The sequence below is a fragment of the Pan paniscus genome, chromosome 4, assembly GCF_029289425.2.
Source record: "Pan paniscus chromosome 4, NHGRI_mPanPan1-v2.0_pri, whole genome shotgun sequence".
In the NCBI taxonomy this organism is placed as follows: domain Eukaryota; kingdom Metazoa; phylum Chordata; class Mammalia; order Primates; family Hominidae; genus Pan; species Pan paniscus.
In genome coordinates, this window is record NC_073253.2 from 135,014,928 (window position 1) to 135,039,205 (window position 24,278).

The following is a 24,278-nucleotide window of genomic DNA, read 5'->3' on the forward strand; positions in this document are numbered from 1 at the left end:
GTGTGCACAACCTTTCACAGGCTCTAATTGAGTCGAGGGTGATTTATAACACGGCAGCGCCCCTGCCCGCGTGGGCTGCCCCTCCTGCTACAACCCTGGCCAGTCTTTGACCACCCCCTCCGCCCCCTACCCCCCATAAAGCATCACATGCACAGGCCCCTTTGAGGGAGAAAGGGGCATTTTCTTCCTTGCCACCAGCTCCTGTCTTCATTCTTGCCTTTCTCCTGGGCTAGACACTGGACTCCAAGAAGTTATGACTCAACCCACCCATCCCACCACCACCAGCAAACTCAGTGTTACTCAGCCCAGCCATTGGGAGACCAATCTAACTAACCTGCCTGATTAGAGACAGCCAGGACCCTGACTGCAGATCCCACGTGCTTCCTGAGCTGCAGCGGGAGAAACGGGATTTGGACACGAGAAGGGACTTGCCCAGTGAGTTGGGGCTGCAGGATGGGTGCTGATTAGCAGGGTATAGGAAAGCCTCCATTCAGGGCCATGGGGGAGGAGAAGGCCACCAATAACCTTGTTTCATGCCCCTCCATGCTTTTGGGTAACTGAGCTGTGACCCTCCCTCCCAGCTGTCCCCATGGCCAGTGTGGCTGGGCCTGTGATTAACTGCATTAATTAGGCTCTGAGGTTTGGCTCATAAAGTCCCCTTATCCACCTAAGAAGGAATGACAGTGAGGACTTTTGTCCTAGTGGGAGGGGTGTATGCATCCTGACCCCTCACTTCTGACCCTAACATGGACCATCAGCTCTAGCCATGGCCCATGAACTCAGCCTAAGAGCTATTTCATCCTCCCAGAAGCATCTTGTGTTGGATGCTGATGCTGTTAACCCATTTGACAGTGAAGGCAACCAAGGCCCAGAGAGGCCAAGCCCTAGAGACTGATCCCACAGGAGTCCCATCCTGCTCTCAGGACGCCTGCTGCATGTGGAGCTGCTTTTTGGAGCAGGAAAGGCTCCTTGGAAAGGCTATACCTCCCTGTTCCTAGAGTTGTTTTTTTGTTTGTTTGTTTGTTTTGTTTTGTTTTTGAGATGGAGTTTCGCTCTTGTTGCCCAGGCTGGAGTGCAATGGTGCAATCTTGGCTCACCGCAAACTCCGCCTCCCAGGTTCAAGCGATTCTCCTGCCTCAGCCTCCCAAATAGCTGGGATGACAGGCATGCGCCACCACACCGTGCTAATTTTGTATTTTTAGTAGAGATGGGGTTTCACCATGTTGGCCAGTCTAGTCTCGAACTCCTGACCTCAGGTGATCCACCCGTCTTGGCCTCCCAAAGTGCTGGGATTACAGGCATGAGCCACTGCGCCGGACCAGAGTTGGGTTTAGATTACAGAATGAGGAATTCAGATTAGATTTAAGAGGGGTTGGGCATGATGGCTCATGCCTATAATCCCAATACTTTGGGAGGCCAGCCTGGGCAACATGGGGAAACCCCATCTCTACAAAAAATTTTAAAAATTTAGCTGGGTGTGGTGTTGCATGTCTGTACTCCCAGCTACTTGGGAGGCTTAGATGGTAGGATCACTTGAGCCCAGGAGTTCAAGACCAGCCTGGGCAACATGGTGAAACCCTACCTCTAAAATTAAAAAATTAGCCGGGTGTGGTGGCTCACACCTGTAATCTCAGCACTTTGGGAGGCTGGACAGATCGCTTGAGCTCAGGAGTTCGAGCTCCAGCCTGGGCAACATGATGAGACCTTGTCTCTACTAAAAATACAAAAAAATAGCTGGGGCGTGGTGGTGCGTGTCTGTGGTCCTAGCTACTTAGGAGGCTGAGGTGGGAGGATTGCTTGATCCCAGGAGGTGGAGGCTGCAGTGAGCTGAGATCACACCACTGCACTCCAGCATGGGTGATAGAGTGACACCCTGCCTCAAATTAAAAAAAATAAAATAAGTTAAAAAAAATTAGCCAGTATGGTGGCACCCACCTGTAATCCCAGCTACTTGGGAGGCTGAGGTGGGAGGATCACTTGAACCTGGGAAGTTGAAGCTACAGTGAGCTGTGATTGCATCACTGCATTCCAGCTTGAGTGACCCTGTCTCAAAAAAAAAAAACAAAAAAAAAAACACACACACAAAAAAACAGAGGGACCTCCTTAGCAGTAGAGTTTGATTGGGAGCCAAGGTGTGTATGTGTTTTTGTGTGTGTGTGCAGTGGAGAGGGTCCGGGCTGCCCCCAAGGGAATCCACATGATAATGGCAGCCAACATTTAGTGCTTGCTTATTGAGTCGCAGACAGTCCCGTAGGGGAGGAGTTGAACCCCATTTTATAGACGAACAAAACTGAAATTCTGACAGTTTAAGCCATCTGCCCCAGCCTCATGGATTTGAGGCAGCGCCACCCACGCCCCTTCCCACTGTCAGGTCCTGGGTAGGTAGATGGATCCTCTGGGGTCTGTGTTCCAGCGACGCCACCTCATCTCTGCTGTGGGTCAACCCAGTCTTGGGCTCTCGCTCGAATACACTTGAACATGTGTGAGTGTGGTTGTGAAATGGGTGGCTGAGAGGGTATATAGGGTGTGTTCCAGAGACGCTAGTGGGGAGGGGATTTGTGCTTTGATGTGTGCGTGTCCCAGCATGCCTGGGTGTTTGTGTGCGTGGGTATCTTTGGGACATGTTATGGGGTGCTGGTCTCTATATTGTTGCATGTTTGTGTTTGTAGCTCTGCCTGCGTCATTCTGTGTCCCTCTCTGCACAGCTTGTGTGATGTGTGTATGTCCCTGGGAGCCTCCTCCCTATTTGTCTCTGTGTGTGTGTATCTTTGATATGTCTGTGTCTGTCCTGCTTCTGGGTGTGTTTCTGTGTGAGCATCTCTGCGGCCCTGCTGTGTGTGTGTGTGTGTGTGTGTGTGTGCGCGCGCGCATGAGGCTCCGTGCCTGTTTCCGAAGTGACTCTAGGTGCCACAGTGTGTGATGCTGTGACTGTGTCTCTGTATCTGTGTGTGACTGTGTGTGAGACTGTAACTGTTCTGTGTGTATGCGACACACCGTGTGCGTGACTAAATGGTGCTGTCTGTGTGACTGTTTCAGGACCTGGACTAGCGTCGGCACAAAATTTAAGGGGGCTCCAACAAATCTCAGTAATTAGGAAAAATATTTTCGTATACTTAAAAAAAACACAGTGCAAAAAATGATGAAAATAGACTATTAAAGACAGGTTCAGTGTATGTGCCTATCCGTGTGGCTGTGTCTGTGCCTCCGCCAGTGTCCCCGCGGCTGCCGTCCGCCCTCCCGCCCCCCGCCAGGTGAGCGCAGCCCCCACCCCCAGTCACGCTGCTCTGGGCTGAGCCTCGGTAATTTCCGAGTCGGCGGCGGCTTTGTGTGCACCGGCCGCGGTCTGGGGGCGGGGAGAGAAGGGAGGGTTATTTCTGCCCCCTCTTCCTTTTTATTGGGTCATTAACAACGGCTCGGACTGCCGCTGCGCCCCCCCTTTCATGTCTGCCGCGCCTCCCGCCATTATCTGCCTCCGCCGCGCGGCGTAATTCGATGCCAATCAGGTTGGGGCGCAGAGGCAGCCGGATCAAAGCCGGGGCCGCGGCGCTGGAGGGAGTGGGGTTGGGGAGCAGGCTGCGCTCCCCCGGGGTCGGGGCACCCACCAGGGTTCCCGCTCAAGCATCTAGGGTCAGACTGGGAAGTCCTTGCCCAATCCGTGCAGGGTTCAGAAGGTTGCCTGGGGTGACCAGGTGGTCAGTGGCTGGGCTGCGCGGTTCAGCCAGGCACCAGGGTCCCTTGGGGGTAGTTCCGTGGAGGGAGCGGACTTTAGGTGGAGATTCTAGGCGGAGGGACCAGCTTGGGCACAGGCGAGGAGGCAGGACTCAGCAGAGCGCCCTAGGAATAGGGAAGAACCCAGCTGGTGGGATTCTTCTGGCTGGGCGACTGTGTTGTCTTACAAGGGTTAGGAGCAATGGAGGGGCTTTAGAGGGGGCGGGCAAAATCAAAGTTGGCCTTCAGGATCCTTTATCTGGCGATGTCCTCTGTCTGCTAGAGGCTATGCCCTGACTCAGTTTCCTCCGCTGGGAAATAGGGAAGCTATTAGCTTCCCGCACTCTTCCACAAGGGATAGTGAGGTGATGAAGGTGATAGAACAACCCAAAACAAGCACAACTCAAATTTCTTGAGCACTTCCTAATTGCAGGTCAGGCCCGAGTCTCCATTCATCCACACAACAGCTCTACAAGGTTGGAACTCATGTTTTTACAGATGAGGAAACAGAGGCACAGAGAGGGAAAGTGACCTGCTGAAGGTCCAGGGTAGTGAGGGGCATGGCTGGGATTGGAATCAGGCCCATAGATTGCATGAAGCGGATTCTCTCCTGGGAGGGCCCCTAGCCAAGCCATCTGCTGTTCTCCCACCCCTCCTGGGCTCTGGGATGGGGGCAAAGGGTTTGGAGCTGCCTGTGTGAGAAGCCAGTGGAGCCACAGAGTGGGCTGGGTGGGCAGTGGGATGAGAATCATCCTCCTCACACTCACAGCCATCTCCACTGCTTACAGCCCTTGGGCAAATCACCTGCCGCCACCACCCCAACCCTGGCCTTCGCCTGCATCTGTGAAAGGGGGTTCACAAGCTTCTTCAGCTTTTCCCTTAAGAGTCAGTAAGTGAACGTAGCAAAGGGTGTTTTGAGCATCAGATGTAGTGTGGATGGGTGTTTTTATCACCATCAACCAAAGACTCAAGGGGGGTAGTGTCTGCCAGCCAGTCCCTGAAGGGAATGGAAAACCCCCTTCTTCCCCCAAAGAAAATGCTGGTGTTAGTCCCAATGATTTGGGAAAGAGTTGTTCCCCCATCCCCACCCTTGAGAGGGAGAGAAAGAGATTTTTTCTTCCAAATAGTGCTGGGTCTTCACAACTCTAAGTATCTCCAACCCTAGAATGTTCTGAGCAAACCAACGTATACATAATATATGCTTCTGTTCTTAACTAAAAGCAGGCCTCCAGACCTTGAGGACACCAGCCAGCAAGGACTTTCACCTCTGTCCTCTCCCCAGCATACCCTAGTTCTGGGGCCTGTCAAGTTGGGGTTGTGGACTGAGGAGAATGGAGGAGTACAGGTCCCTCAGCAGCCCCTGGTGTCTTACAAATGGTTTCTTGAGGCTGGGCACGGTGACTCATGCCTGTAGTCCCAGCGCTTTGGGAGGCCAAGGTGGGAGGATAGATTAAGCCCAGGAGGTAGAGGTTGCAGTGAGCTAGGATTGTGCCACAGCACTTGAGCCAGGGCAAGTGAGTGAGACCCTATTTCAAAAACAAAACGAAACGAAACAAAAAAACCAAATGGTTTCTTAGTACCAACTTGGGTTGAGTTAGTCTGCCCTGCACTGGGGAGACAGGTGTAGGAGGCCACAGATAGATGTAGGGGTGCCTTGTCTGGTGGGAGAGGCCGGTGGAGCGTGCTTTCTGCATGGGGTGGTGATCTGTGCTCACAAGGGTGGGGTTTCTAGTGGGCCTGGGAGCACCCTTTCTTTCTGGAGAGACAAGTGAGCTGGATACAGCAGGATAAATAGAAGTTTGCTTGTTGAGGGCTGGGGACAGGAAGTACATTTCAGGAATGTTTGAAGCCCAGAGGCCTGAAAGAATAGTGCACAGTGAGTGTTTCTGGAGGTGGGGAGAAGGGCAGGGGGTTAGGCTGTAAAGTGCTGCGGACCATGCAGGCAGAAAGGGCAGGGCCTCGAAGGATCTTGAAAGTAATCCTGAGGGTGCTGGAGAGCCAGGGCAGCTTCAGGGCAGGAAGTCACCTTGCTTCAGCCTCCTCCCCTGTGCAGTGTGGGCACAAACCATCCTCCCTGCAGGGCTGACTGGAAAGTAAATGAGAGACTGGAAGGGGACGCACTTATGCCTTTTACTACCCTGCTCCCTGCGTCCGGGAACTAGAGGTTGGGGAGTGAGGCCAGAGTGAGGAGGCAGGGTTTGGGGGCTTTGTATCCACTGTTCTCCACGCACAGGGAGACAGGCCAGGGATTCCATGCTTCCTCCAAGACCTGGCCTGGGCTGGTAGACAGAGGTGGCAATGATTAGCAGCTCCAGTTGACCTGGGCATGTGACTTGGGCAGTGTCTCCCATTGGGGAAATGGGATCTTGGTTCTGGCTCCAAGGTCAGGAAAGCTGCCTTCGCCCAGGGTCCCCTTCTTGCCGCTGGGAGGTTCTGCTGGGCCCAGCCTCAGTCCTCACCATGTACTTCTTGCCGGATTGGCAGGGGCCTTCTTAATGGATTCTCCTCCAGCTCACATTCCATGCTCCAGGTAGTACTGAAGGGGAGATCTAGGGGTGGTGCAGGCCACAGAGCTGGGGGCTGAAATCTCTGCCCTGGTCTGGTTCTACATTTCCTATCTTCCTGAAGGAGGCCCATGGCCTCCCCCGTTCTCCGTCTCTCCTGGGGAGTTCCTGCCTGTCTGGAGCTGGGTGCCTGTGTGTGTTGGAAAGGGAGGATTGGCTGCACCGCACACCGCAGATCCCAGCTGCCTCTGGACGCTGAAAAATCCAATTTTCTTCCTAATTGCCACCGCCCGCGCGCGCTCTCTCTCCACTCACAGCCTACTTCTGCTTGGCGGCGCCTCATTTCCCCCACATTCTCCCTGCTCCTGCCTCCTGCTGCCCACCCCATGGGCGGATGCTGCCCCCCCTCGTGGTCACCCGTGTCGGGACGCACCATATATCATGTCTGCAGCCGGGAGGGTCCTGGGAGCTGGCTGTCCCCCACCCTGGGCTCCCTGACGAAATCGTCCTTTTCTGCGGCGGATGACAGGTTGTGGGAACAACAGCTTGAATTACGGAAAGAAGTTTCCCCACTGAGTTAATCTGCAGTGGCTGGAGGTGACCTTCTGGAGACGGCGATTAATCACGGGCCGTGGCGGGCGCCGCGCCACGCCGGGCCCTTTGGGGGAATACTAATTCCACTACAAGATAAATCATAATTTGACAATAATCATCTGCCCTAATCACTCCAATTCTTCCGTTTAATTATTTGTATACACTGTGTTTCTTCCACGAAGACCCTGTGTGCCCATGGGTGGGGAGAGGATGGCCGCCTGGGCACAGACCCCTCTCTGGCCCCTCAAGCCTGTCAGCCCTGCTGGCATGCCTGGGGAGGCCTGACTCAGAACTGATAGGGAGAGTGTTGGAGCTCAGAGTTTTGATAGGGTAACTGAGGAAACTGAGGCTCAGAGAAAGGCCAGGCCTTGCCCAAGGTCACATGGCAAGTTTGGGGTGAGCCAGGCTGAGGACAAAGACCTTCGCTGTTCAGGCCCAGGTTGTAGCCCACTGTCCAGAATGCCTCACTTCTGCTCTACTCCCTGACCTTCGGTCCTCAATCTCCTGTGATGCCTGGTCCCACCCTCCATCTGCCAGTATGGACAGGGTTGCTGACTGCTTCCATTCCCCCTACGCCAGTCCTGGGCCTGGCTGTGCACTCAGAACATGAGGATCAGGGATTGCAGGCATCTGAGCAAGCATTGCCTGAAGCTTCTTACCAGGTGCTGTGTGACCTCTGGTAGTTGATGGAACCTCTCTGAGTCTGTAGCCTTTACCTATAATTGGGTTGAGCTCTTTGTCTTCCAGGGTGGTGGAAACTTGGCCTGTTGCCAGATCCACAGGTGTGCTCACAGATGCCTGCCATTGCCCCTTCCTGTTCTGTCAGGGTCCGGCCACTGGAGCCCTGCATTTCCTGTCTCCACTTCCCCTCCCAAACCTGGCTCCTGGTGCCACCATGCTCAGCCCCTGGGTTGTGCCGCCAGGAGAGTCCCAGGATTCCAGCTCTGCCCCTGATCCTCCCTTGGATGGGCTGGCTGGCTCTGCTGCTGATTCTGGCTCACTGAGCAGGAATCAGAATGACTCAGTGGCTTTCTTCTTCCAGGCAGGCTCCTGGCACCCTATGGAGGAGGGTAGTGGCAAATGGGGTATAATGAGAGCTGCTAGATCCAGGGTGCACCCCACATAGGGCTTGTGGTCTGCCTTTGTGGCAATGTGAGGGGGAATGGCTCTCCCAAACAAGAGCCACAAGCCTGCTGGGTGTGTGCTGATGGTGCTACAGCCAATAGAGAATGATGTACTGATGATAATGAAAACAATGATAACAGCAATGAATGCTCTTTCCCAACAGCGGCCTGCCCCGAGGATCTCCTGGTCCCAAGGTCAATGTTAGGCTGATAGAGGAAATGTAGCCCTTCCCTGGTGGTCTAGTGGTTAGGATAATAAAAATAAATACACAAATAAATAAAAGGGAAATACAGTCCTTATCCCCAAGATGCCATAGTCTCAGGGAAGATGTGTGAGAGAAGAAAGACTCAGGGGCAAATACAAACCACAGCATTGCCCGTCAACATCTCGGAGTCCCTGCTGCGTGCCAGGCCTGGTGCTCAGTTTTTTGCCCGATCCACATCACTGAGTCCTCATGACCACTTGTGAGTAAGATGTGATGTCAGCCCATTTTACAGATGGGAAAATCAAGTCACAGAGAGGCGAAGTCACTTGCTCAATGTCACTATGCTTGTGAGCACAAGGTTGGGATTTGAACTCAGCCTTCTCCTCCATTCTTTCCTGTCTCCCAGAAATCATTTCATCAGTCTTGTAGAATTTCTGGCCAGAGGATCTGGGCAAAGCTGAGTCAGTCTGTTCACCTGTCAGGGTCTCCATGCTTCTGGCTGTAAAAGGGGCTTCACACAGTTGTGAAGTGGGGATGTGAAAGAGCAGCCGGTCCCTGCCTCAGCCCTATAAGCCTGTAAGTCCCTCACAGGGTCTTCTTTCCGTCCTTTCTGCTGTAGTTCCCCTTCACTCCTCCTCCGTGGACACCAGTTTCCCTTATTTCCTGTTTCCCTTATTCCTTGGCTTAGATCAGCACCCCCTAACCTCTGCTTTCCATGACCCTTGCTTGGAGGAGGAGATGTGTGTGCGACAGGCAGTGTTAAATAGCCCACTGGCCTCCATCTGGTGCTGTTCCCTGACTGCTCAGGGAGATCATCCATGGCTTAGGACCAGTGGGGACACTGCTGACTTTGTGATATATGTTTTGGTCAGGAACCCCTGGCTGTCTGCAGCCCTCACCCTGCCTGCCTTTTAAGGTGAGTTCCCAATACCAGGCGGGGCTCTGGAAGGCAGCTGTCCAGGACTACCTCATCCCAACCATGAGGACTTGAGGAGGGTCATTTAGCCTTTCTGAGCCTCCGTTTCCATATCTGTAAATCAAGGATGATAATAATGCCTGACAGATAGTAAGCATTCAATAATTTTTATTTTTATTTATTTTTGTTTATTTATTTATTTTTTGAGACGGAGTCTTGCTCTGTTGCCAGGCTGGAGTGCAGTGGCGTAATCTCGGCTCACTGTAACCTCCGCCTCCTGGGTTCAAGCAAGTCTCCTGCCTCAACCTCCCAAGTAGCTAGGACTATAGGTGTGCACCACCACACCTGGCTAATTTTTGTATTTTTAGTAAAGACAGGGTTTCACCATGTTGGTCAGGCTGGTCTTGAACTCCTAACCTCAGGTGATCCACCTGCCTTGGCCTCCCGAAGTGTTGGGATTACAGGCATGAACCACCACGCCCAGTCCTTCATTCGTTTTTTCTTAAGACAGGGTCTTGCTCTGTTGCCCAGGCTGGAGTGCAGTGGCGCAATCATAGCTCACTGCAGCCTCAAACTGGGGCTCAAACGATCCTCCCACCTCAGCCTCTTGACTAGCTAGGACTACAGGTGTGCACCACAATGCCTATCTAAGTAAAGAAATGTTATGTATAGACCCAGGTATCCCCTGTGTTGCCCATGCTGAGCGCTCAATAATTGTTGCCTATTGTTAGTTGAAGTACCAGGTTGCTTGTTGAGGTCACAGAGGGGTCAACCAATTGTCACCCTCTTCTAGCTTGGCCCTAGATGGCCTTTTTTAGCGTGTCCAAGAGAGGAGGGTCATCTACCCTGCAGACAGTACTCCACTCAGAAAGGCTACAGACCCCTCCCGGCAGACCCCTCCCGGCAGAGCCAGCCCCCTTTCCTGCCAGGGGGATGGCAGGACAGGAGGCCTGGCTGGGGAGGTGGTGGGGCTGTGGCAGCAGAGAGGGGAGGCAAAGGTTGGCAGAGTGGGGAGAGATGGCCTGGGGGGAGAGCAGCGGAATCGCTGGGGAGAGAGGGAGGCTGTTGCGCTATAAATACCTTCCAGGTAACAGGACCCATAAATGAAGGGAGGGAATTAGTCACATTCTGCAGCGCCTCAGAGAGAGGACAGGGAGCAATGACCTGAATCCACGGAAGGAAAAAAATTAGGCTAACCTTGTTGGGTGAGGGGGAGGTTAGGGGCCAGATGCTGTGCCTCCTCAGTGGGGTGCCTGAACAGGCTCTGCTGGGCGGGCCCAGGGAGGAATAACCCTGGCAGGAGGGGTCTGGAAGAAACATCTTGTCTATTCCCTCCAGATGTGTGAGGTGTGTGGGGCTCTTCCTTTTCTTCTCAAGGATCTCCTGGCCTCTCTCTGAACCTCACACCCATTCCTCCTGGGAAGTCCTTCCAGGAGTCTAGCCCAGTTGTTCTTCACGTCACTCTGAAGCATGTTTTCATTCACTGCGCTCACTGTCTTTAAGCCCTGGCTCCCCCTGGGGTGCCCACCTTGTCAGGCATCTAGCTCTGGGGTCATTCCCTGGGTTCCCAATCAGGCAGAAGGATCTTTGCCGGGGAAGGCAAGAAGGCCGTGTCCTACTTCCACTCTGGACTCAAGCCGAGTGGGCCCACTTGTCCCTTGCTGGGATGATGACCATGGCCTGTGCTCTAGTCTCCTAGCTCCAGCTTCACCTGCCCTGGGCCAGCCCCTCACCCCCAGGGTTGCCAGAGCAATAGTCAGGCATGCCCTCCCTTGCTCACACCTTCCCTGCTCCTCTCGGAATGGAGGCCAGTCCCCTCGGCCTGGCACAGCGAGCCTCCAGGATTGGCCTCCAAGCAGCTTCCTAACCACATCTTCTGCCTTTGCTCTCACACCCAGCCTGCCAGTCTACATTCTCCAGGTCTTTGCACCAGCTGTTCTTTCAGCCTAGTGTTCCTGCCTCTTGCTATGCCTGGTCGACTTGCGTTTTCTCCCAAGACCCGAGCTTGAGTCTGAAATTCTCTCTGCTGCCTCCCCAGCTGAGTTGGGTCCTCCCTCATCTGTGCTTCAGAAATTCTCCAGCAAAGGTAGTCTGGGGAAGTCACCAAGATCCAAGTGGGAAGTCCAGCTCTGCCTCACCCTGACTACATGGCCTCTGGTGAATAGATGAGCTCTCCTGTGCCTCAGTTTCCCCACCTGTGAAAAGGAGTTCTCACAGTGCTTCCCAAGGGTTTTACAGTTTAGGCAAGATCCTGCATGAGGAGGGCTGAGCACACAGTCAGTGGGTGGCTGTTGTTGGGGTCACAGTATTGATCACACTGTTTCTGTGTCTGCCTCCCCTGCGGGCTGTGAGATGGGGAGGGAGGGGGGCAGTGCAGCGTCCCCGTGTGACTTGTCGCCGCCACAACCGCAGTGGCCAGCTCGCGCCTGGCACTGAGACCGTAGGCAAATGTTTGCTGAATTAATGAGTGGGGGCTGCAGGGAGGGCTTGGGCTGCAGTTCCGCCTGGGCTGCTGCAGCTGGGGCGCGTACGTACATCCGTGTGCCCCTGGGAGTGTGAGTGAGGGGCGCCTGTGGGTGGGGGAGCCATATCCGTGTCCCGGGGGTCTGGCGGCGCCGTGGGCAGCCTGGCGCGCCCGCTCCCTGGGGTCCCCGCCGAGCGCCTGCCTGGCTGCGGGACCCCGTTGCCAGGAGCAGTCAGGATGCGGCAGCGTCTCCATGGCAACGCGGCATCTCGAGCCGCGCGCCGCCCTCCCCCGGCGCCCCGCAGTGGGCAGGAGGCCGAGCCTGGCAGCCCCTCCCGGCCCAGCAGCCAGCAAGCTGGGCCAGGAGGCCGAAACCTGATGGGAGGGGCTGAGCAGGGGGCTCCTTATTTTCTAGGGATAAGGGGCTGACCTGCCTTTACTTCCCACCTCATCTGGGGGAGGTAGATAATAGAGCCTGTCCTCTGTCTATGAGCAGCACCCTCCACACCCGCCAGGAAAGCAGGAATAGGTTCTAGTCAGGGCAGGATACCCTCACTGGCGAAGGGACATTTCTGATCTAAGTCCTGGCTGTGAAAGTGGCGCTGTTGTGAGGGGCACTGAGGCACAGCCAGGGAAGTGCCATACTGTTCCAGGGCTTCAGTGTGACCCCAGTGACTTCCATGACCCACCCGATGCCCACCCATGTCCCCACTTCTCATAGATAATGCCCAGTACATGCCACGAACCCTTCCAACGCCCCCTCACCCTCTCAGTTGTGCCATATCCCCAGACCCACTCAGTACTTCCCACTGCGGGTTCCGTGACCCTCCCACCCCTGGTTCCCACTCAGTGCCCCTTCTACTCGCTATCTTCCCACTGCCTTCCAGTACTTCCCAGCACACAATGTCTCCAGTTGTTATTCAGTACCCCCAGTGCCTACGCAGTGGTACTTCCAATATGCACTCAGGGCCCCCGTTACCACCAGGAAACCACCCAGCGCCCTCTTTCCAGTTTAGGCTTGGTACCACTTAAATAGCCCCCAGGGACCACCCACTGCCCCCAGTACCTGCCCGGTGGCCCCCAGTGCCCTCCTATTAATCGGCCCAGTACCCTGCACATCCACTGTAGTTCCCCACCTCTTCGTACTTCTGTTCACCTAGTGCTAACCACTACAACCTCGTTCTGCCCAGTATATTCCCACCATGCAGCCCCTTGCCACGTTATTTCCAGATAAATCCCCATTCGCCCCCTTGCCCACCTCCCACCCTCCAAGCCCAAGCTCCGCCGGGCCGCAGTGCTCGCAGCGGCCAGGAGGGGGAGAGCGCGAGTAGTCAGCAGGAGACCGAAGCGCGGGGCGCGGCTGGGGAGAGGGTCGAGGGGCAGCATCCAAGGCCCTCTTCTTACAAGGGCTGAATCCGAGCCCAGGGTGCGGCTGCGTTCCGGGGGGGGTTCCTCCCGGAGTGACCGCACCCCTGCCCCGCATCTTCTGCAAACCCCTCCGGGTCCGCCGCCACCGCCGCCGTCGTGGCTTTGGCTCTGAGAAGGGGCGCGCGCCCTCTGGTGGCTGCTGAGCAGTACAGCTTCCTAGGCCGATGAGGAGAGGACGCCGCTCTGGCCCGGGGTGGTGCGTTCGTTCCCTCTCTCTTTCCCTGTCCTCCTTTTTTGGGCCTGTCCTCAAGCTGGCGGCGATGGGGTGACGGCAAGCCAGGCCCCTCTGTGGTGGCTGGGTAGAGAGCCTGGGGTCTGGATGAAGGGAGAACATTGGGTAGGGAGGTGTGGAACCAGGGCCTGGGGAGAGGGACCGCGGAGCAGAATGGTGGTGGGGGTGGATCGCTGAGTCCACAGATGAAGGACTAACAGATGGATCTGAACTCAGGAAGTCTACAATCTGAGCTGTGATTCGATGTGCTGTTTGTAGAAGGGGGCGATACAGGATTGGTGGCAGTAGGGTGAGGCCTCCCTTCCAGGCCTGGCAGTTCTATCTGGCCCTAAGCCTTTCATGGGATACTTGTTGATGGACCTACCCTTCGATGACTCTGTTTCTGCCTCTGCCCGTCTACCAGCGCCTAGCCTTCTTTTCACCTGCCTGGGCCTGTTTCTCAGTCTTCAGCAGTCCTGGAATGGTGGGGGGCACCCTCTCCCTGTCCTACAATATGGGGTTTTCTCTCCTCTGTGTATGGGGGAAATGGATGGAGCTAGAGCAGAAGGGACCCAGGTTAGACTCTTGCAGTCTGTCCTGAGTTTAGGTGACCTTGGCCTGTAGGACCCTTCATGGTTAGATCTGTGATTTTGTGCCCATTCAGCAGCCCCACCTCGATGGATTAATAAGTTCCCTTAGACTTAAAGGTCCTTAGAGATGCCTCCTCCATCCTCGCCATTGCCTGGCTGGGGAAACTGAGACACCCAGCAGGTTAAGAATTGCTCTAGGGCGAATAGAGGGGTGGGCATCAGGATAGTAAGGTGATAAAGAGCACTGACTGGCCTGGGTTTGAGTCTGGGCAAGTCCCTTCCTTCTCTGTCTCTCTTTCTTTCTCTCTTTCTCTCTTTCTTTCTTTCTTTCTTTCTTTCTTTCCTTCCTTCTTTCTTTCTTTCTTTCTTTCTTTCTTTCTTTCTTTCTTTCTTTCTTTCTTTCTTCTTTCTTTCTCAGAGTCTCGCTCTGTCACCTAGGCTGGAGTGCAGTGGCACAATCTCGGCTCACTGCAAGCTCCGCCTCCCAGGTTCACACCATTCTACTGCCTCAGCCTCCCGAGTAGCTGGGACTACAGGCACCCGCCACCTTGCCCAGCTAATTTTTTTTGTATTTTTAGTAGAGACAGATTTCACCGTGTTAGCCAGGATGGTCTCGATCTCCTGACCTCGTGATCCGCCTGCCTCAGCCTCCCAAAGTGCTGGGATTACAGGCGTGAGCCACCGCACCCGGCCACCATCTTTCTTTCTTTCTTCCTTTTATTTTTATTTTTTTAAGACAGAATCCCACTCTATTGCCCAGGTTGGAGTGCAATGTCACGATCTCAGATCACTGCAACCTCCACCTCCCGGATTCAAGGGATTCTTATGCCTCAGTCTCCCAAGTAGCTGGGATTACAGGCATGCACCACCATGCCCAGCTAATTTTTGTATTTTTAGTAGAGACGGGGTTTCCCCATGTTGGCCAGGCTGGTCTTGGAACTCCTGATCTCAAGTGATCTGCCCACCTCGGCCTCCCAAAGTGCTGGGATTACAGATGTGAGACACGGCATCTGGCCCCTCTGTCTTTGTAAGCATCAGTTTTCTCATTTATAAAATGAGGATCAAAACTCTACCTACTTCCCAGGAGAGCTGTAAAGATTCAGTCAGATGAGGATGATATTGGAGAGAATAATAACAATGATTGGAGCTGTTAATAATGTTAACTGAGCACTCACTTTGTGCCAGGTGCTGTGCAAAGTGATTCAGCACATGCAATCCAAGAGGTTATATACCAGCTTGACAGAGGTAAGGCTCTTGCTCAGAGGCTCTCAGTGATGACCAGCTCACAGGCAGAGTGACAAAGCCCCTACCAGGTCTAGTGCCTGACCCCAGGGCACCAGGATGAGTTCCAGAGTCCTCTGCCTCAGCTAGGGCGGGAGGCAGAGAGAGGGACAAGAAGACCTTGAGCTGTCCCCTGTGCAGTGCTCCCCTGTCCCCTGGGCCTGGCTCAGATATCTGGCCCCGCCCAGGGAGGGCAAAGGGGCTGGTTGATGGAGGAAGCACGTGTCCCGGCCTGGGCAGCTGAACCTGGGGGCCTTGCCCCGGAACCTGGAACCTTTCCTGCAAAGGGAATATCCTACAGCAGGAAGGAAGGAAGTGGGGAGGGGGAGGAAGAGGAGGGAGAAAGGATAGGACAGGCCCCAGCTGGGAGAGAGTTCTCTCCCAGACAGGCCAAGAAAAGAGGACCTCTGGACTCCAGGCTGAGAGGCCAGTGGGTTGGTCACCCTGGCTGCGGTTTAGATGTGTGTAGTGGGGGAGAGGAGGGCAAAAAAAGAGAATGTGACCCACTCGCTGCCCTCTGTTTCCTCATCTGTGTAACAGGTATAAAAACACCTCCTTTGGCCAGGCATGGTGGCTCAAGTCTGTAATCCCAGCACTTTGGGAGGCCAAGGTGGGTGGATCACCTGAGGAAGGGAGTTCGAGACTAGCCTGACCAACATGGAGAAACCCCCGTCTCTACTAAAAATACAAAATTAGCTGGGCTTGGTGGCGCATGCCTGTAATCCCAGCTATTTGGGAGGCTGAGGCAGGAGAACTGCTTGAACCTGGGAGGCAGAGGTTGCGGTGAGCCGAGATCAAGCCATTGCACTCCAGCCTGGGCAACAAGAACAAAACTCCACCTAAAAAAAAAAAAATAACACCTCTCTCCCTCCTGGGCTGGATGGGAGTAAAAAAGTGAGGTCAGGAATGTAAAGAGCCAATCGGGCCTGCAACATGGTGGGTGCATCATGCCTCTCAGTCCCTCCACCCTGGACTAACTGTCTGATCTGTAAGACAAGACAGTAGCTCATGCAGAGTCCAGACTCCCACAGCCTGTGAACTCATGCGTTCAGTCAACAACATTATTGAGCACCTACTACGTGTTGGGGTCTGGGGCTATTACCCTGAACAGGAGCCAGTCCCTGCCCTCATGGAATTCTGTCATTGGTGGGGGGTAGGGGAAGATGAGTCACCAGGCAGTGATGTTGGAGAAGCACAGGGCCTGTGACCCAGCCTGGTGGGTTGGGGAAGACTTCCTGAAGGAGGTGATATTCATGCCAGGACCCAGAGGGAGTATGCATAGTCAGAAGAAGGAGCATGGCGGGAAGAGGGCTCCGGGCAAAGGGAAGAACAGGCACAGAGCCTAAGACCCAGGGCAAGCAGGGCTACGGCTGCAGCAGAGCAGGTGGCGGCGGGGGTTGGGGGAGAGGAGGACAGGCCTCAGGCCTCAGGGATAGGGCTGTGGGTTTTTTCCTGAGAGCAAAAATCCAGAGAAGCTTCTAGACAGGGGTGGCATGGTCTGAGTGCGATAAGTCCCAATGGAGGGCACTCAGGGCCTCCATGTGACCTGCTACCTCTATGCCCTCATTTCTCCCAGCTCCTCTGTGGGGGGGGGGGGGGCAGCCAGACTGTAGCACTTGTGGCTCCTCAGGCTTCCCACCTTCCTTCATTATAAAGACTTCTCCCCTGCCTGAACTGCCCTCCTGCACTGAACCTCACCCATGGGCAGGGGACTGTGGTGGCTTGAGTTCTCATCTGTCCAGCACTTGCCCAGCCCTTCAGGGACACACCTTTGTTCCCTAAAGGTGAAGTGAGTCATAGATGCCCCATCTTCACTTCCTACCTGGCCATGGGTGGCCTTGTGACCCACGCTGGGTCAGTCATTGCACTTCGGACTGAAGACACTGATGGTGGCAGTGGGGGGGGGGCAGTGCCCTGAGTTGGGCCGTGCCCTGAGTTGGGCCAGCCACAGTCCTCCTTGGAAGTTTCCATCTGGCTTGCGGTGAGGGTGGAGGTGGGGCAGCTTCATTGACGTGGGGTCACGCAGGGCCCCATGCTCACCAGGGCCTGCTTACCTTAATGCTCTGCTGTAGCTGTCTTGAAATGTCTCATAATTTCATCTTTGAACTTGTGTTTTGTAAGTGGGGTCCAGTGGGACAGCGGAGCATGCGGTACACAGAGAGGTAGAACCTGGGTGTCATGCGGGCCGGCTGGGGCTCCTGTGTGCATACAGTGCTGGTGATGCCCGTGAGCACAGGATTCTGATGACCCCACCACATGTGGAGGCTCAGCAAGACTCAAAGTGAGTGTAAGATAAGCTTGTTATGTCTACAACTGAGTAAGAGGAACGCTGACAGCCCTGAGGGACCTCGCCATCCATTTCAACCAGAACTTGCCAGATGCAAGAAGAAGGCAATTGTGTGCTAAGAAACATGAACAGGGCCTGTCTTGGTGACTCATGCCTGTAATCCCAGCACTTTGGGGAGCTGAGGCAGGTGGATCTCCTGAGGTCAGGAGCTCGAGACCAGCCTGGCCAACATGGTGAAACCCCATCTCTACTAAAATACAAAAATTAGCTGGTCGTGGTGGCAGGCGGACTATAATCCCAGCTGCTCAGGAGGCTGAGGCAGGAGAATTAGGAGAATTGCTTGAACTGGGGAGTTGGAGGTTGCAGAGAGCTGAGATCACGGCACTACACTCCAGCCTGGGCAACAGAGCGAGACTCCGTGTCAAACAAACAAACAAACAAACAAAAAAACATGAATGGCCCAGGAACCCTGCTATAGCCTTCTTCCTCATGTTATTTCGCTGGATAAGCCAACCGCTGACACTGATCATGATGAGCTAGGACAGGGACAGATCAGGCAACCTGTAGTTCCTTTCCTTTCAGCCCCTCCTCACACATCATAAGCTAAAAGCAGAGCATGTTGAGAGAATGTGCATAAGTCAAGAAAAGAAATGAAAACAGTTGAGTAAGTTTTGTGCCCTTTCCCACCATTTCAGGTAAGATGAAATACACATGTGTGCACAAGGTACTGAATACAAATTATACGATTTTGATGATTCTGCATATGAGTTAAACACCCTTATATTTGCATTTAAAACTGACATTGCACAATAGAAAGATGAATAGTAAAATTCATGCTAGTCATTTAGATTTTTCATTTTTCTTTACTTAAAATGATATTTAACAAATACAAACTCATGGCAAATCTAGAGGCAGACCAACAGAAAAGAAGCGAAGCTTTATATATCTGTAGGTACAGATACATAGATACTTTTATATTTTAGCGCCTTTATTATTAGGCATTTCCCTCCTGCTTTTTGAACAAGAAGCTCCACATTTTCATTTTGTGCTGGGTCCCGTGTTGTGACTGGCCCGGGTGGCGGAGTCTCTATTTTAGGGTGAGGAATTGCAGGCCTGGGGACCTGGGGCTGCCCCACCCCTGGGCACTCCCTCTGTGGTGGAGCCGCCGTGGTGGGTAAGGCCCTGAATAGCCTGAGCGCAGGAGTGCAGGCAGGAAGCAGGCCTGCTTTCTTTTCTTTTCTTTTCTTTTCTTTTTTTTTGAGATGGAGTCTCACTCTGTCGCCCAGGCTGGAGTGCAGTGGCACAATCTCGGCTCACTGCAAGCTCCGCCTCCTGGGTTCACGCCATTCTCCTGCCTCAGCCTCCCGAGTAGCTGGGACTACAGGCGCCCGCCACCACGCCCAGCTAATTTTTTGTATTTTTAATAGAGATGGGGTTTCACTGTGTTAGCTAGGATGGTCTCGATTTCCTGACCTCGTGATCCGCCCACCTCGGCCTCCCAAAGTGCTGGGATTACAGTCTTGAGCCACCGCGCCCCGCAGCCTGCTTTCCTTTCTATAACATTCTTCCCAGCTGGTGCAAGGTCTGGCTGTCCCTGGAGTCTGGCTCTCTCCCTGGTGTGCCACAGGCTATTCAGGGTCTGGGGCAGTGTAGCACATATGGGGAAGTAAGTTCTCTCAGACTTCAAGATGCTGTTGCCCCTGGCCTTGGGGGGCATCTTCACTGACCACTGGGCTGCCATCCAAGGACCACGGTCCAACCCCTTCCAAGGGCAGGGCCTGCAGAGGGGCCTCAGAAACGGTGTTGCGGGACTGGAGATGGGCTTCTGTCTCCTCGCTCCCAGCACCCTTCCCCAGCCAGGTGAGGGAGAGGTAGTGGGTTCTCTCCTTGGCTTGCTCTTAGGGGACAATGAGAGGAGGAACGGAAAGCCCTTGGCAGGGATCAGTTAGCAGCCAGGCCTCCTGTGCGAGGCCCTCTCCCTAGAGGCAGAGGGAGTGGGAGTGGGAGTGGAAGGGCAGCTGGGTGGGAGGAAAAAGCGTCCCCAGACTGGGTCCTTGAAGGCAGCACAGGGGGCATTAGATCCCTCCTCCCGCTCTATGACTTTGACTCTAGTCCCAGACCCACCAGCTCAGCCAAGCTCTCTGAGCCTGTTTCCTTCTTTATATTGTGGCTAATGACTATACCTGCCCCAAGGACTGTTGAGAGCATTCTCCGAGCCGATCTGTAAAAAGCATTTGGTGCAGAGCTGGGCACTTAGAGGTCTCGGTTCATGGAGCCCCTCCTCCCCTGCTGTGAAGAGGAGGTTGGTGATCCAGTGAGGCCTCCCTGCTCTGCGACCAGGAACACCTTCCGTCCCCTCTCCTTCTCCCTGTCCCAGGGCCTCCTTCTTTCATCTCTCCTCCTCGTCCCCTCCTTTTCTCTCTGCTGTTCCTCTAGCATGCCACACTCATGCCCAGCACAGGGCCTTTGCACTTGCTGTTTCTTCTGTCTGCAGCTCAGGTCTCCTGGATGCTTGATAACTGACTCTTGATCATTCCTTGGGTCTTTGCACAAATGTCACCTCCTCTGGGATGGTATGCCTGACTGCTCCAGTTGAAACTCCTCCTCATGCAGCCACTCTGTTACATTTCACTTTTTAATTTTCTGCACAGCAGGTAATAGGTGATAATATTCTTGTTTATTTGTTTGTTCAGTATCTTTTTCCCCTCCCCGCAGGCTGTGAGCTCCAGGTGAGTGGGCACCTTGTCTGTCTTGGTCCCCAAGTCTTCAGTGACTAGCAACACACAGTAGGTACACCAGGCAGATACAGGTCCTGTTCTTATGGAGGTCACAGTTTAATGAATGAGGCAGGATTGAAAAAGCAAAGAAATGTTTTGATACATATTTTTTTATTTACGGTAAAATATACATAACAAAATTTATCATCTTAACCTTTTTTAAGTATACAGTTCAGTGACATTAAATACATTCACATTATTGTGCAACCGTCACCACCATCCATCTTTGGAAGTCATTCATCTCGCAAAACTGAAACTCTGAACTCATTAAAACAGTAACTCCCCCACCTCCTTTCCCAGCACCCTCCACCCCTGCAACCACCTACCTTCCTTTCTTCCTACCTTCCTTCCTTTCTTCCTTTTTTTAGATTGGGTCTCGCTTTTGTCACCCGGGCTGGAGTGCAGTGGCACAATCATAGCTCACTGCAGCCTTGAATTCCTGGGCTCAAGGAATCCTCCTGCCTCAGCCTCTTGATAGCTGGGACTACAGGCACACACCACCACACCCTGCTTTTTTTCATTTTTTTCTAGAGACAGAGTCTTGCTATGTTGCCCAGGCTGGTCTTGAACTCCTGACCTCAAGCAGTTCTCCCATCTTGGCCTCCCATTTTACTTTCTGTCTCTATGAATTTGACTACCCTAGGTACATCATATAAATGGAATCATACCATATTTGTCCTTCTGTGACTGGCTTATTTCATCAGCATAGTGCCTTTGAGGCTCACTCATATTGTCTATGTCATAATTCTTTCCTTTTTAAGGCTGAGTAGTACTCCACTGTGTGGATAGACCACCATTCACCTGCTGATGGGTTCTTCGGTGGCTGCCACCGCTTGGCTGTTGTGAATGATGCTGTTATGAATGTAGGGGTATAAGCATATCTTCGAGTTCTTGTTTCAATGCTTTTGGGAATATATCCAGATGGGGGAATTGGTGGATCATATAATTTTATTTTTAATTGTTTGAGGAACCACCATACTATTTTGCATACTGGCTGAACCCTTTTATATTCCTACCAACAGTGCACAAGGGACAAGGGTTTCAATGTCTTTACATCATAGCTCACTGCGGCCTTGAACTTCTGGACTCAGGTGATCCTCCCACCTCAGCCTCCTAAAGTGTGGGATTAGAGGCGTGAGCCGCAGCACTCGGTCTCGTTTTTTTTTTTTTTTGATGTGCATTGTCCTAATGATTAGATTACACATTAGGCAGGAAACATGTTTTTCAGGAATGGAGGGTGGGGAGCCTCTTAGCTTCAGTGGTCTCAAAGGACTCTTTGGGGAGGTGGTATTTGAACTGAAGCCTAAAAGAAGGGAAGAAAGCAGCCAGTGGTGGATCTGGGATAAGGAGTGGAGGTTCAGGGAGAGGGAACAGTAAGTGCACAGGACCTGAAGTGTGGAGTGAGCACTGTGTATTTTTGCCGGAAAATAGTGAATAATGGGCAGGGGGAATGGGGGAAGAGGTGGTTTAAGAGGTGGGCAGGGCTGGCCGATGCAGGGCTGTGGGCCCTGGAAAGGCTTTCTTGCTTTTCTTTTCTTTTGTTGAGATGGAGTCTTGCTCTGTCACCCAGGCTGGAGTGCAGTGGCACGATCTCGGCTCACTGCAACGTCTGCCTCCTGAGTTCAAGCGATTCTCCTGCCTTAACCTCCTGAGTAGCTGGGATTACAGGAGCCCACCACCACGCCCGGCTAATTTTTGTATTTTTTAGTAGAGACGGGGTTTCACCATGTTGGTCAGGCTGGTCTGGAACTCCTGACCTCGTGATCCGCCCACCTCGGCCTCCCAAAGTGCCAGGATTATAGGCGTGAGCCACTGCGCCCGGCCCCTGGAAAGGCTTTCTATTTGCAGTTTAGAGTAAGCACCGCTTTCCTCGGGGTCCGCAGGGCACAGGGGAGGGACGGTGCCTGATTGGGTAGTGATGTTGCTGTGTCCACCATGGGAGTGTGGTGCTTGTGGATGTGTGCACATGGGGGCGTGGAGTGTGTTCCTGGACATCACCAGGAGCCCAGATCATGATTTGACCTCTATCGAGACCGTACTGTGCCGCCCCCCTCCTGCCTGCAGTGCCATTGGCCGCCCCAGCCAAGGTTGCTTCTGGCGCCCACCACCAGCCTGGGATCAGCAAGATGGATCTGGAACCCATACCCAGGAGGTGAGGCTAGACTCCAAGAAGAACAGCCAACACTTCGAAGGTTTGGAGACAAGGGCTTGCGGCACTGAGGTCAGATTACTCCACACCCGATCTTTGCAAGGCAGCTGGGGACGCAGGAGTGTTGGGGCACTGTCTCCGGGAGTGGCGGGGGCTGCTGCAGTACCTGGGAGGGCCGCGCGGGGGCGGGCGAGGACGCCGAGCTATGAGAGGAAGGAGGGCGCGCGAGGCCGAGTGGGGAGCTTGGAGCAGCGGGAAGGTCGGGGGCGCCCATCTGCGGCACTCTCGGTTTGGCTCAGTTTCTGCCTACAAGTGTCTGTGCGTGTGAGGAGAAAATAAAGTCATGAGCTCATCACCATCCCAGTGGCGTCTCATTTAATCGTCATACCAACATCCTCACAGGCCCAGAGACGTAGAGCCACTTACCCAAGATCACTCAGCAGGGGAATTCAGACCAGGCCCGCCTGACCCCCCAGCCTGTGCGCTACCCAGTGCCCCACCCTAAATGAACTCATCTGCAGGGGAGGGAGTTTCTTCGCCTGTCTTCTCCTTCTCCTTTCTTCTTCCTTTTTTTGTGAGAGAGAGCTCTTATCGCCCAGGCTGGAGTGCAATGGCACGATCTCAGCTCACTGCAACCTCCGTCTCCGAGGTTCAAGCGATTCTCCTGCCTCAGCCTCCCAAGTCGCTGGAATTATAGGCATGCGCCACCACGCCCTGCTAATTTTTGTATTTTTAGTAGAGACGGGGTTTCGCTATGTTGGTCAGGCTGGTCTCAAACTCCTGACTTCAGGTGATCCACCTGCCTCGATCTCCCAAAATGCTGGGATTACAGGCGTGAGCCACTGCGTCCAGCCTCTTCACCTGTCTTCTGACCTCAGTTTGCCCCCACCACACTCTGCCTCATCCCCCTCCAAGACGCCTCCCCAAGGTCCCTGAGGAGGGGTTCAGGGGCCCTGGGGAGAGCTCAGATATATACCCCATCACCATGGTAACGACACCGGCAGGATAACATCCAGTCTCCTTCCTGACCTCCTGCCCCTGAGGGCTGGGGAGGGGTATCCAGGGAGCCTGGCTGAGCCCCTGGCCTGCTTCTGGGACCCCTGCCACCTCTGCTGAATCTCCTCTGGGCATCGGGCCCAAGTCCCAAGGGCTGTAAGCTGGGATACAACCAGGGTCCCCCTAAAAAACCCAGCAGCCTCCCTCCCCCAAGTGCATGACTGGCAGTTTGGCCTGCCCTGGAGGAAAAATCATGGGTAATTTCAGCTGAGAACATTGAGCAGAAGGGCATCCTGAGGCCCAGAGAGGAGCAGGGAATTATCTAGGATCCTGCAGCAAGGCAGGGGCTGAGGCTTTGTTTGTTTTTGTCCAGAAATGGCTGGATGACCCCAGAAAAAGAGGTCAAAAAGATATGTACCCAGAGGCTGGAGATTGAGGGGCCATAAAGTCAGTTTTCTGAACTCCTCCAGGAAGTCCTCCCTGACCATCCCCTCTATTCACCAATGTTAGACATGGTCGCAGAGCTCCCTTGACACTTTGCTCAGGTCATTCTGAGCTGCTTTTTTTTTTTTTTTTCCCAGATAGGGTCTTGTTCTGTCACCCAGGCTGGAGTGCAGTGGCATGATCAAGACTCACTGTAGCCTCAACTTCCTGGGCTCAAGTGATCCTCCTTCCTCAGCCTCCTGAGTAGCTGGTGAGCTTCATTAAGGCACCTCAAAGAACCACAGTCCATTCTCCTGGCCAGCCTATAAATCCCCTCTCTAACCCTCCCGACAATGGGCTGCCCATCTTGCTTGCACACCTTATGTGATGGGGAGATCGCTGCCTTAAAAGGCATGTAGTTTCCACTGTAGGACAGTTTCTTCTAGTGAGACCAAGCTGGCCTTCTTGTGCTGTCCAGCTGTTGGAACTAGCTCACTCTGTGGAGCACAGAACAAGTGACTCCATCTGCTGCACACAGGCCCCAGATGGCTGCAGAGAGGTCTGTGTCCTCCCACCCCCATTCCAGCCTTTTCTCCAGCTTAAGTGGTGCCAGTTCCCTA